Raw genomic sequence first — 14,388 nt, 5'->3', positions numbered from 1 at the left:
GTACACTTTAATTACCAGGAATTTAAGAGACTGAAGGTGAATAATCAGACTAGGATTCATTCTTTCTGTTAAGTAGAGATATATTGACACAGTTACATTTGCAATGTGTGACTCAAGTGTTTTTGGTGGTTTTAGCCCGACGCAGTTATCATTTTCACATCCAGCGTCACGTTGTTTAAATAGCAAATGCATTTGCACCGATTTGTGCACCCATGGGTTGACTCGTTGCTATTTTGAGGCAACTACCCATTGACCAACTAAAACCTGCTCTAAAGTCTAAAGTCAATGGTGCATTATCGTTTTTGTTATTTAAAGAGCGTGTTAGTAATATGCGCCTATAAACGGGATGACAATGCGCGTTTGCATATTACATACAATAGATGCGCAGCAGCATACAAATGTTTTTTAAATATACAAATTAAAAATTAACTCTGAAATAACGACTTTTAAAGAGAACCAAAGCCTTAACTACACAAAATAAATAAAACACAACACATCCTAAACTGGTGGTCTTAATCCTCTGCTTACAGTTTATCTGCTTACGAACTCCGACATGTAAATGAGCAATCCGCCTAGCGCAAGCGCAACTGGCTTTAAAGGGGATGAGATATTAGACTCTCATTGGTTTATACTTAAAACACACCCATTACTCATTACAAGAATAGGAACAACCCTTTTAGACTGTGTGCCAGGCGCATAGACCATTTCCCCGTCATAAACCAGCAAAAGTGGATTCGGACACACACTAAATGCACTTACGCCGTGCCCTTTAGGCCATGCATTTAGATCATTAAAATAGGGCCCTTTGAATGTAACTCTACACCCTTACCTCATTTATTATACGTGGATCTATAAATATGCAAATTAGTCCCTGCCTCTACTCAATCGCATAGCTTGGACCATAGATATGAATATGCAAATTAGTCTGTGTCTCACCTTTTTGTACCACCTCGGATCATAGATATATATGTAAAAGATGCTACATTTAACAGGTTTAGACACGTAACTGCTAAGTTCGGTTTCACACAATGCATACATGAACTGCACATATGCTTTTTTAATACTGATGTTAACAGGTTAGAGCATTCATACTCCACGTGTGAGCATCACAGAAGTAGAATTAAATATCTATCTCTATTGATTGGATGTTAGTGACGTAGGACTCCAGGGTGATTTTAAACCACAGGAATTAGAAAATACTGTAATGGTGTTGAATAATACATTTGCACATGGTTTGTCTTAAAGCATATTTAAAACACCTCGTAGACATAAAAAATGTAATTCTTAATGGTTACGTTGGATGACGTTTCTATCATTATTTTAATGCATTACAAAATTAATAATTCATTCCAAGATTGCCGTCTTTATAGGGCATTGGTAAATAACTCAATCTGTTGAATAGATTTTTTTCAATGGATTTGTGCAGAATGGTCCAAATTGACTATATGCACGCTTACTTCCTGGTTTTCAATAAGATCAGGCATTTCTGGTGAATTGTTAGTTATAGGATGTATACTCGTTGCCTGGCTTTAAAAAGGTTTAAATTGATGGTTGAATTGACGCAGCTGTCCGCTTGTAAACATCTTTTTAATTCATTAATTACATTTTAATAAATAAATGAATGCCAGGCATGACTATTTAAAGGAAAACACCACCATTTTTCAATATTGCCATGTTCTTGCCTCAACTTAGAAAAATTAATACATACTTATCTTTTTTCAATGCGTGCACTTAATCTTTGTACAGTGCGTCGTGAATGTGTTAGCATTTAGCCTAGCCCCATTCATTCCTTAGGATCCAAACAGGCATGAATTTAGAAGACACCAAACACTTCCATGTTTTCAACTAAGTGCTCTTCCGCCATACAATATAGTTCTAATTTTTTATCCGCTTAGAAAATCGTCACGTTTTATTTTTATTTTGTCTTTACATGGTGAAAACATGAAAGTGTTTGGTGTCTTCTAAATTCGTCCCTGTTTGGATCCTAAGGAATGAATGGGGCTAGGCTAAATGCTAACACATTCACAACACGCTGTACAAAGATTAAGTGCACACATTGAAAAAAGATTTATTCATTTGTCCAAGTTGAGGTAAGAACATAGTAAAACTTTGAAAAACGGTGGTGTTTTTCTTTAACAAATTTGATTACAAAGTATGACAATGATGCTGTTAAAAGGACAATAAGTAGGATTTACCCCATCTAGTGGTGAAATTGTATTTTGCATTCAAACAAACAGTGCTCTCTAGCGCCTCGCTTTTCCAAATGCGTGTTGCAACTACGGTACCTGTTATGTAATCACTGATCTCCTTGTCCGTTGCTACTGGTTCACGTGTTCTGAATGAAAACGCGTTGTGGAAACGCGTTGGTAGGCTAGTGCTTTTTGTCCCTCTCTGCTACTATAGTTTACCAATACGGCGGAACGACATGGAAGCCTCTTTGGACTAACCGGTTTAATGTAAGTAAAGAGAAGAAATTCTAAGTTTACAAAGAAAAGTCAGATCACTGGCAGGGGTCATTTGACACCAACGAGGACATATTTATGAAGACATTGATTTTGATTAATGAAACACTTAAAATCCTACTTACTTTCCCTTTAAAGCTTCCTGAGTATATTAAAGATAACACCACATCAATGAGTGACAGGTGGTTTTCCAGCTGGCTTATATTACTAAGCATGCTCTTAAGAACGTAAATTGGCTTGCAAATAAGCTTAAATAATTTGTTCTTTTCTGAAACAAAGTCCGACCACAGGAGTAAAGATTTGCTTTTAGATGAATCTTAGTTTTTGATCAAAAATTTTGTCACAGAGTAGCAGAAAGGAGGGCAGGGCTTAAGCAAGTTAAAGGGATTTGTAATGTCACCAAACCAACACTCTAAAAATTTGCTGTAATTTTGCAGCTGGTTGCCAGTAACTTACTGTAGAAGATAAAGTCAAAAAATGTTTCATGTTCATTTAACTTTGAACAAAATGTTGCCAGTAAATAACATAAATGTAAAATCTACAGTAAGTTACTGGCAGCTAGTTGCCAGTAATACCCAATAATACTGTAATTTCTACAGACATTTTTTACAGTGAAGTTTTAAATAAAATTAAAAACAATGAGTGATAAATCGTACTAAATAAGTGAAAAAAATGTTGTAAGGCAATAAATGCAACCAATTTTAATTTGTATAAACCTGGAAATAATAGCTGTAAAGCAAAAGTACAGTACAAGTTCATTACTACAAATCCCACAGAGAAGAAACATGTGTGAATGTTACTGTTTATATTTGTATTTTTTGGCTCAATTTACTGCCCTCATTCATCTCTACAGTGAGTCGTGCTGTGTTGGGCATCGACTGCCTCTCTCTCTCTCTCTCTCTCTCTCTCTCTCTCTCTCTCTCTCTCTCTCTCTCTCTCTCTCTCTCTCTCTCTCTCTCTCTCTCTCTCTCTCTCTCTCTCTCTCTCTCTCTCTCAGACATCCCACCCATGTGATCTCTGAGGCAGGCAGGCGTCGTTGTGTTCAGTCTACAGACCTTGCCGGCTGCAGCTAATGAGTCTTTGTGTGGCTGGAGCGAATGAGCGAGAGAGAGAGAGAGAGAGAGAGTCTCTTTTTTATACTGAACCATATGCAAACCACAGAGCGGACTGAGACCACACAGTCTACCTCCCTCACCCCAGTCTCCTTTTTTTCTGTTTTTCCCCTCCTCTCATGGGCTCCAGAGCGAAGGGGTCTTGAGTCACGGGGCGGTGAGAGCGAAATGGAGAGCCCTCATTCATCGGCTCTCATCTGACATTGAATCGTCTCATTCACATCTCTCGGAGAGAATTGGAGAAGCCAGGGGGAGGAGTTACAGCACGGCGGACAGAGGTTGGTGCATTTTGAAATGAAGTCATGTCTCGTGCACTCGTGTTTGTTTTGAATCAGTGTGTCATGCCTGGTTAACTGCATGTGAGGATCGATGGGATATCTGAGACCGATTGAGGTCTGATTTATCTTTAACCTGTAGGGCTATAGCAGAATGTGGTATGATGGTATATACTGAGCAACAATAGAAACGACATGTTGTAACATTTATACTGTCATAGATCTGCGTGGCTGTCAATGGGCAGGACAGATGTGAACTGTATACATGAGTGATAAAAATATACGGATTCAACTAGACTCAGTTATTTTAGTAATGTTATGGTTAAAGGTGCAGTGTGTAATTTTTAGAAGGATTCTTGAACGAAATGCAAAATAATATACAAAACTATATTATCAGTGGTGTATAAAGACCTTTTTATAATGAACCGTTATGTGTTTATTACCTTAGAATTAGACGTTTATATCTACATACACAGAGGGTCCCCTTACACGAAAGTCGCCATTTTGTGCCACCATGTTTCTACAGAAGCCCTTAACGGACAATTTTTTTACTAAGTTGTCTCCGACGATGACATGTTTGTCCGGTGGCGGCTACCGTAGCTTCTCTATGCATTTTAAAAGCAAGGGGTGAGCAGTGGACTGAGCCGTTGGTTGCAATTCGCAACCTCACCACTGGATGCCACTAAAATTTAAACACTGCACCTTTAATGTACAATTTTCATCACCTAAATAATATAAAGTACATTCTGTGAAAATGAAATATCTTTCATATCTTTAATATTGATTGGGTAAGATCATGTCAAAGATTGACATCAATGTGAAATCAATGACTGAAATCAAACTTGCGTGCTCTTAATCTCATCATTAGATTATGAGACTTGTTTGGATTTCACAGACAGGTTCAAAAATATAAAAGTGGAGGAAAGAAAAAACATGTTATTAAAGGTGCAGTGTGTAATTTTTAGTAGCATCTCTTGACAGAAATGCAAAATAATATACAAAACTCAATTATCAGGGGTGTATAAAGACCTTTCATAATGAACCGTTATGTGTTTATTACCTTAGAACGAGACCTTTTTATCTACATACCCAGAGGGTCCCCTTACATGGAAGTCGCCATTTGTGCCGCCATTTTCCTACAGAAGCCCTAAACGGACCATTTTTTTGTTCGGTGGCGGTTATGGTAGCTTTTCTGTGTGTTTCAAAAGCGAGGGGTGAGCAGTGGATTAAGCCGTTGGTTGCAATTTGCAACCTCACCACTAGATGCCGCTAAAATTTACACACTGCACCTTTAAGGCAAACTCAACTGATGTCTGGTCACAGTTGTGTGTATATCCAGCCTGATCTCACTGTTAATACGTAGTAATAATAGATAATAAATATACATTTAAATAGATGCTGAAGCGTACAATGTAGACATCTTTGCAACATTTAATCATACCATTATTAAGTTTTAACAGCTACAAAATGTAAAACATTTCCAAATCTTTCATTCCATAAAGATTGCTGTATAATTTCCCTTTAACCATTTTATCGATAATGTTACCACTAGGGGTGCACCGATATATCGGTCGATGATGCTTGCTATGCTTCTCAATGAATTACGATGAAATGCCGCTACATCTAAAAGCCAGAGGGGGCTCTCGTGCAGAAACTCAATATGCGCTGAAGACAAAAAAAACATACACACACAGCTCCAGGAAATGGCTTAAGGATATATTTATATTGCTGTTCTTTAAACCTTTTTACGTATTTTCATAATAATAAAGAATATGTATAATGATTATGTTTGATGAGTGTTGCGTTTTCAAATAGTTGCTGCCCGATGACACTCACGTATGTCCAAAATGGTTACTTTTCAGGAAGTGAAAAACACTCTATTTCAAAAGCAGTTGAATGTAGCGTTGTCATACTTGGTATGGCATCTTTACATGTAAGCATATTCTTGCTAGTGTAATGATATAATCCACATTTGACCAAATTTGAGTTTAAATGGAAATACGTGCATATTTTACAGTAATGGTGGTCGATACGCGTTCTTCCGATCATTAATTAGAATGGCCAAGTAGCGTTTCATATTGACAGATGAATACGCTCAGTTTATTAAATAGCCTACGTCTTAGTTTATTAAATACGCTAAGTTGATTTAATATTAATTATACATTTATTAAATGTCTCTTGCAAACTATAAAGGGACGTAATTTTGTCACTCCTAGACTGGCGTCAGGGTGGAAACGTTTACCTCGATGAAGGATATACGTGAAAATCAGATTACATGATTTCACAACTTTTCATTGGCCATTTATATATGTGAAGCATACTATATAGGGAAATGAACCTGGACATTCAATCCGCCGACAAATCACAAAATCGGCAAAATGGACATATGTGGTTTTCATCGGACAGCGACGAAATGCACGTTATAAACGAATCAAACTAACACTGATTTCAGATTGATAAGAAGTGAACTTACTGATCAAAAGCTGTAGTAGATGAAATAGCTGTGAATAATATCAGCTGTGCGAATAGTTATCAGCCACATATTATTACTGTATATCGGCATTTATCGGTGCACCCCTAGTTACAACCCTAAACCCGAACCCTTAGATTATGCAACGTAACAGACAAAATTATTGTATTTAAAAGATATTTCAAGTCGCTAATACAGTCTTACCCGTAACAGTTTATTGAAATCATGTACTGTTAGAAATAAAAAGCATAACAGACAGAAGTGTATTCACAATCATTTATTTATCACGACATTTTAAAAGCAGTATCAAAAGTAATTAAAATGAAGATGTGCTACAGCCGTGGTCCTTTTTGGAGTTTATGTTGTACAGAAGTATTAAAGTTATTAGTCAACGATAAAGTTTATCCATCTTCTCTCTGTCAAGGAGCTCGTTTCAAATTTCAAAAGTACATAGGCTAAAAGACGGCAATGTCGCAAATCTGTGACATAGCACGCAATGCTCGTTTGATATCACTGCCTTAAAGCAATGTGTCGTAAAGCTTCTTGAGGTGAAATATTTATATTCATGACGAACGCGAGATTTGACGTTTACGGTCGCTGATGAGAACTGGCATCAAGATCGCTGTTTTAATATTTATGAACAGGAATATGTACAAATTTGTATGTCTGTAAAACTGTTAATACGTAAGTAATTCATGTATTAGTCCTGTTAACTTGTCGTTATTATAAGTTTCAGTGTGTATTAAAACATAAGTAAATTTATGTGTGCTACAACCACACTTTACGTAAAAGTACACATTTATTCCTATGAGATATCATCTTTGAATGTGGATCATCCAATTAGTCCTGCCTATGTTATACTTTTCACTAAGGTTAGATAATATGAATCTATTTCTGCGCTCTTATCAGGACTAGAAATGGATTATGGAAAATCTTATCTTTTGGTCTGCACTCATTGAATTTTATATAAAAAAAGAGCACTAAATCTCATTTACTGGATTATCAAGGATAACTTTGCAGAAATACTTTTTTATTAATTTCTACCAAAGATAACTTGATAGTAATATTGGTGGGGATTCAACCTAGGGACATATTTTTAAGGCATGCAAAACAAATTTATTTATGAATGAAATTTGCATATAAAGCTATTGCAGGAATAAAAGATGGAAATTACATTTTGAACTGGAACTCCTGAAATTCCCATTTTCAGCCCTGGATATATTGGGCTTTAATGTGACAGATGTACTCGTACTGTGATGCAAGATTTGGGTGCTTCTACCCACCCCTACTACATGAGCTACATGAACATCATCTCACGTGGTGGCTACTGAGGAAAGGATTTGTAGGTTGTCACTGACAGAAGTATTGTTGTGTATTTGTATAAACAGTATACACAGATCTCATCCAGGGAGTGGCTGTTTTTGTCTCTGCCGGTTTTTGCTGCAGGATTTTCACTTGTAACAAGCTGCAAGTGTGCTGTGGAAAACTACAGCGGCTAGAAGACAAAGGGGTTGAGAGAGGGAGAGAGAGAGAGATGTTGAAGAGAAATAACTGGCTGTGAGAGGAGAGAACCTCTCAGCTCCGGTTACCTTAGGGTTGCCTGCGATGTCATGCCAATTCATTGTGTCAAGAAATGGGAAAAGTTGTTTCTCTTGGTGGAGTCTCGGAGCTGAATGGTTGCAAAACGCAGGATCTGCAACACTGACCGTTTCGGAGCTAGAAGCATCACCGCAGCACTGTACAGTATATCTGTATTAGGAAAATAATAATAATGACATAAAGCAGTAATAATTATGAAACTGTATTTTTTGATAAAAAGAGAAATTTTGCAGTGTAAGTGTAGAGCACAATAATTATCCTAAACGACTTTCCTTCAAAGTAATTTCCTCAACCAATACCCTGTGATTACCGAGGCGATGTTGCACATGAGTATTTATTTTTGGATCTTGCGGAGAGCGTGCGCTAGATGCCCCACAAACCAAAACGCAAAATCACCCTCAAATGAGAAATTCACTATTTGTGCAAGCATATTACCATCTCCATGGCAACCACTTCGGGTATCGCAGAGCACCTCGGCATCCGCCGAAGACGAAAAAGGCGAATGGATTTTCAACAAGGGGAACTAATTACGATGATTACGAGAAAATTGACTTACATTGTGTCCCCAAAACTAGAGAAGCTATTTTCAATTATTCCGCATCTCCTGCATCTCGCAGGACCGCTGTGGGAAACAGCGGGATTCAAACGGACCCGGGGCTTTCCTGATGGTCCAGAACATTCAGCCTCATAGGAATGATGTTTCTCAATACAGTCTTTGAACATTTAGGGCAAAAACATTTCCGTTTTCATTCTCACTCATCTTAATGGCAGTTGTGATTAATCACTCCTATTTATGCATTTTTTAGATTTTGGTAAATGCTTTTATCCGAAATGACATAGCAAAGCAAAGCAAGTCTTACCTCAACAAGCTCCTCAATTTGAGATACAGTAATCACGCCTGTAGAGCAAACAGCACAGGACTGCAAAAGAGATTGCATTGAAATTTAAAGCCCTAAGAACAAACCGAATTGATGTCAGATAGACATTTTACTTCACACTTGTAAACTAATACATACAATCATTTACTCAAAAAGTTCCTCCCTGAAATGCAGAGTAAACTTACCCAATAATCTTTAGATACGTCTTAGTCAGCTCTTTTGTTCATGAGGGAGTAATCCGTGTCCTGACATTTTAAGGCCTGTCTCAACTGCAAAGTCCTTCCTGTGCACGGTAACATTTGTTCCCTAAAAAATTCCCACAATGCAACGCAAAAACCAGGGACCATCGCTAATATGGGGCATCGCTAATATGGGGTGGTTTCCTGGACACAGCTTTAGTCTAGTCCCAGACTAAAATGCATGTTTAAGCTGTGCCTTATTTAAAAACATCTTGCATTGACATATGTTAAGATATGTCAGTGCCATTGTTTTGTCTCAAGATGCACACCAGTAATGTTTTTTGTAAGGTATGTTTCTAAGAAACTCCTTAAATGTCCTAGGGACGGTTTCCCAGACAGGGATTAGACAAGTCCTAGACTAAAATAAATGTAAGAGCTGTCCACACTAGGGATGATGGTTAATTGTCTAATAAATTGTGACGATTATGACGATTAATTGCCTGTTTTATTGCTCTGTAATTTAATTCTCTTTTTTTTGTTCATGAAATAATTTTCACACATTGTTGTTATTACTTAAATTAAATAGTTTGCAAGTTTTACCTGGCAGTAAATACACATAATACATATGGAAGCAATAAGGTACGAGAGGCTGTGCTGTATCGTGAATAAGTAACGGCTGAAGGGCGTTGTTAGGCACAACGCGAAGCGGAGTGCCTGCAACCCCTTCAGCCGTTACTTATTCACGATACAGCACTTGCCTCGAGTACCTTATTGCTTTTATAAAACGGTTATGACACAATATTAAAGTAAAAAAAAATATTAGTGCAACTTTCATGAAGTTAAATCAATAAAAGCATTCCTTCCGCTAGAAAAAATAGTCCCTGACTGCGAACAACAACATGAAAGCTCAAATAAAAACAACAAACTGTTCTCAGACTTTGTCTCATAATATGTTTATGTGTTGCTAAGGGTGTTGCTAAGGGCGCAGTGATATTAAATAGAACCGTTGGGTGAAGCGGTCATAGCAGTGTTTTATTGTGAATAAAGCACACTTATTGACCAATCAGAATCAAGGATTGGAACTAACCGTTTTATAATTAAAAGTAATGACTTTGCAATGTACAGAATCGCCATCTGATACTGTCTCGTTCACACAGGTGCTGCAGCTCCCCCTTGTGTTTTTTCAAGAGATGTGCAATCATTGTGGTGATGTGAAATCATTGCGATGAGGTCAAACAATCGCGATGAGATGATTATTTAATCATTGTGGCAGGCCTAGGCCGAGATATCTTTAAATACATCAGTGCCCTTTATTTTGCATCAAATGCACACAGGTAATGTTTTTAGTAAGGCATGTTTGTTAAAACTAGTTAGATTTTCTAATTAAACTAAGGCCTAGTCCTGAGTTAAGATAATCCTAGTCTCAGCCTCAGACGCCACGCCCACAAACTGTTGGCTGAACGTCTGATGTTTTTCGTACACTTTTCTGGAAACCCTGTGAGAATGTCTAAAGTCGTCTTTTGATTGGTTGAAATAAACCGGATTTCCAGGAGACGCGAGTGTCGCGATTAGTTTCGGTCCCTGGAAAACAAAGCTCTGGCGTTCCATTGATGCAGAGAATCAGTCATGTCCACGTGGATAATAATGAGCAGTTATCATGATCAGCTAAACATTGGACTCTCAAAAATATGCAAAGTTCGCAGCATAGACTCTCTAAAAGGCTTCCAAGAGTTTTCTTTAAGGCAGTTAGTGGAGTCAAAAAGTTTGGTTCTCCTGAATTGCTTGTATGTGTTAAAAAGTGGAGAGATATGCTTCAAACAGACATTTAACGGGAACGTCTCATTGGTGTGGCTGTTGATGAAGTGCACAACGTTGTTCTATGGTGAGTAATGTTGTTTATTTAGATGCTTTTCGATTGCGGCTGGTTATTTCAATAACTGACTTGTTGCCAGCCGGCTCGTTATTGTGAGGAGTCCGAAACGTGACGCTAGACGAAACAAACTGTGATTGGTTGTTTGACATGTCGGTCAAACAGCTTGTGGGTGGGCTTTGTCCAGAAAAAGCAGCGAAAAACACCAGACCTTCAGTATTGAAGGTCTGGCTACGCGAGACTAAGATAATCCCTGTCCATGAAACCACCCTCTAATATAACTAAGGCCTACTCCTGGATTAATCTAAACCCAATCTTGAAAACTACCCCTATATGTTCACTTACCAGAAATAATGTGACCTTTTCTAAAACTTTTCAACCAAAATTGCATAAACCAACTTAATACATGCAATGAACTGCAATTAACAGAACAGATCACTAGACGGGTAGAATTGTTGGCTAAATTTTGGCTAAATTGTTGCATGGACATAATACTAATCAGTGTTTTTCCGAATTAAACCAGTATTTAAAAAAGTCAGAGAGACATTATTTCACATCCCAGAAAATAAGTAATTATTGTCCCAATTTATGGATGAGCCAGGGTCCCCAGTGCCCAAACCCTACGGAGAACCTAGACATAAGGGTGCTAAGGGTCCTGTTTGATAAACCTGAACCCAGCAGTAATTAACAGAACACCAGACCTGTTATCCAACAGCAACATTTATTCTAATTCTCATTTACAATGAGCAAGCCTAATTGGTGGATCAAATCAGTATTAGCCCGGTATACACTGTGCGATTTTAAATAGTCCTTTAGGATTGTTGCTTGCAACACTGTGCGATCAAGATCGTAGTTAAGTCCATGTCACATTGTATGATCTCAGTTTCCATTAATGTACGAGTTTAAATACTTTAAAAATTGGACGCACACAAACAAACAAACGCGTCCGTAGTTTTACGCCATCGATCGACGACGGCTGGGCAAACACACGCTGAAGCAAAGGCTAGCGAACCGAAACAACATTTACCGTTCATTTTAATCATGACTTGTCTTGAGCATAAAAAAAAGAAATAATGAAGGAGTCGAGTACCTGGGATTTGTATTTCCAGCGAGATTTCTCTCCAGGCTGCTTCATTTTTTTTATCCTGTCATGGTTTAGTGGCGATGGCACATTGTAAAAACACACTTTATCTCTCCATAAATCTACAAATTTCTCCTCCTGCTGTACGGTCTACCTGGCTCTTTTTGACATTTGTCTGTGTTGATTGCGTCATTGGGTTTTATGCTTCTATTAGTTCTTGATCTGCCGGTTGTTGTAGGGTGATGTCACACAGCAGGATTGTGTCTCAAAATTTCTGACACTGCCATAATTTTGTCGAAGGGTAATTTTGATCGCAACGGTAATTAATCGACTGTCTGTGAACATGTCAAACTAGCGATCAAAGACGGCAGATTTTAGCCTAGGATTCCAGGAATCTTAGGATTTCAAAATTAGTCCCAAACAGCTAAATCGTGGCTGAAATCTCACAGTGTGCACATGGCTTTAGTCTGAAATGCATCCCAGGGATGTTAACACTTGGTCTTTGCTATTGTATCTGGTCAGGAAAAGAATGCATGAAGTGACTACATGTAAATATTACTTAGGAGAAACCAACTGAAGCATTTAGCACCAATGTAACCAGTGTTTGAAGGTTGCTTCAACAATTTCGAGTACTCAGTATGTCTTTAGAGAATAGAGCCTTGTTGTGTCCCACAAAGAGAGAGAGAGAAAGAGAGAGCGCGAAAGAGAGAGACATTCTGCAGCAGTACTGTGGTTTGGAGTTTATCCAAATGCTGAACACACAGAGAGCAGAAACATGTAGCCAAAGTCAAGGTCCTCTTAACCGGGTTCACCAGCATCTCCACTCGGCCTTCTGTGATCCGTTGGAGTCCCACAAACAATACATTGTGTCTTTCAGTAATGAATCTTCTAGCCAATATTCCTCAGAGATCTGTGTTGTGTGTTCTCCTTGCTGGCTCGCTGCAGCTACAGAAATAATCAGGAGACGGGGAGAGGGATGCTGTCAGGTACTGCTGCAGGTTTTGGAAATTTTCTTTGTAAGTCTGTCCAATCAAAATAGCCTGGAAGATTCTGCAGAGGCATCAGCCATGCCAGGAACAGTAATGAGCGAGCTGGATTTTTATATTTGGAATAAAATGTAAGTGCTGCTTGTGCGGGCAAAGCTTGCTGCCATGATGCCATGGTGCAGTTGCCAGGGTGTTGCTATGTGGTTCTAGAGGTGTTTCAAGTATTTGTCTTTCCAAGTGTTTAGGTTTTAGGGGTTTTGGGTGGTTGATATAACATCATTTTTAGATGAGTTGCTAAAGTGTTTTTCAGTGGTTGTTAGGCAGGGTCAGGAACGTTGGGAAGGTGTTCTGGTTGCTTGGGTTTGTTTGAGTGATTAATGGGGCATTAACAAACAGATGGCATTCAAACAGATGTCAGACAGATAGATGTGTGTACCATTTTACATGTCATACACGTCTACAGGTGAGATTAAACTGTTAAACCTAAATCTAATTGTATTTCTAGTCATGTTGTGTTCTTGTACAGTGATTAATACATTTTTAAAGCAAATTTAGCTTTTTCACGGCAGATAGAGAGAAGCTCTAAAAATTCATTTCAAGTTCCAGCTTGTTTTTTTTTACTGAAGCCACTCAATCAAAGACAGACAAAATGAACTTCCTGGAAGGTTGAGGTAGAATTCAATTAGCTGTTTTTTCCTTGCTTCCATCTGGGGTCCTGTGTGGCTAAGTGATCAATGGCTGTGGGAAATGGCAACAGAGAGCAGAGGAAAAATGAGAGGAGAACAGAGCAGAGAATGAGAGGAGAAAAGATGTGAGCAGAGGATAGAATGAGAAGAGAACAGATGAGGGGAACAGATGAGAGGAGAAAATAAGAGGAGAAAGATGAGAGGAGACCAGAGGAGAGAATGAGAGGAGAACAGATGAGAAAAGTGAATGAAGGAAGAACAGAGGAGAGAAGTACAGATGAGAGAATGAATGGAGAACAGATAAAAAGGTATATGGGAGGAGAACAGAGAAGAGGAGAGAATGAGAGGTGAACAGATGAGAAAAGTGACTGAGAGGAGAACAGATGAGAGGAGAGAATGAAAGGAGAACAGATTAGAGGAGAGAATGAAAGGAGAACAGATAAGAGGAGATCAGAGAAGAGGAGAGATAGAAAGGAGATCAGATGAGAGAAGAGAATGAATGGAGAACAGATAAAAAGGAGAAAAAAAGAAGAGAAATATGGGTGGAGAACAGAGAACAGGAGAGAATGAGAGAGAATGAGAGGTGAACAGATGAGAAAAGTGATTGAGAGGAGAACAGATGAGAGGAGAACAGATAATAGGAGATCAGAGAAGAGGAGAGATAGAAAGGAGATCAGATGAGAGGAGATCAGAGGAGAGGAGAGAATGAAAGGAGATCAGATGAGAGGAGATCAAAGGAGAGGAGAGATGGAAAGGAGATCAGATGAGAGGAGATCAGAGGATATGAGAT

At 38.4% G+C, this 14,388-nt stretch overlaps 1 protein-coding gene across 3 annotated transcripts in view; it reads left to right on the top strand.

Annotated features, from left to right (window-relative positions):
* csrnp3 (cysteine-serine-rich nuclear protein 3) overlaps positions 1 to 14,388 on the top strand; it is an 80,932-nt gene that overhangs the window by 48,310 nt on the left and 18,234 nt on the right. The window contains exon 3 of one of the 3 annotated variants that reach the window (XM_055215621.2): positions 3,705 to 3,852. The exons of 1 other annotated variant lie outside the window; for it this stretch is intronic. The gene's annotated coding sequence lies outside the window, so the exon portion shown is untranslated. Of the gene's footprint in view, positions 1 to 3,543; positions 3,853 to 14,388 lie in introns of those variants that run through there. One more of the 3 variants, XM_073854772.1, reaches the window with a different exon arrangement.

The sequence above is a fragment of the Misgurnus anguillicaudatus genome, chromosome 17, assembly GCF_027580225.2.
Source record: "Misgurnus anguillicaudatus chromosome 17, ASM2758022v2, whole genome shotgun sequence".
Classification (NCBI taxonomy): Eukaryota; Metazoa; Chordata; class Actinopteri; order Cypriniformes; family Cobitidae; genus Misgurnus; species Misgurnus anguillicaudatus.
Note: the sequence above shows the minus strand (reverse complement) of the source record. Positions and strands in the feature narration are given on the sequence as shown.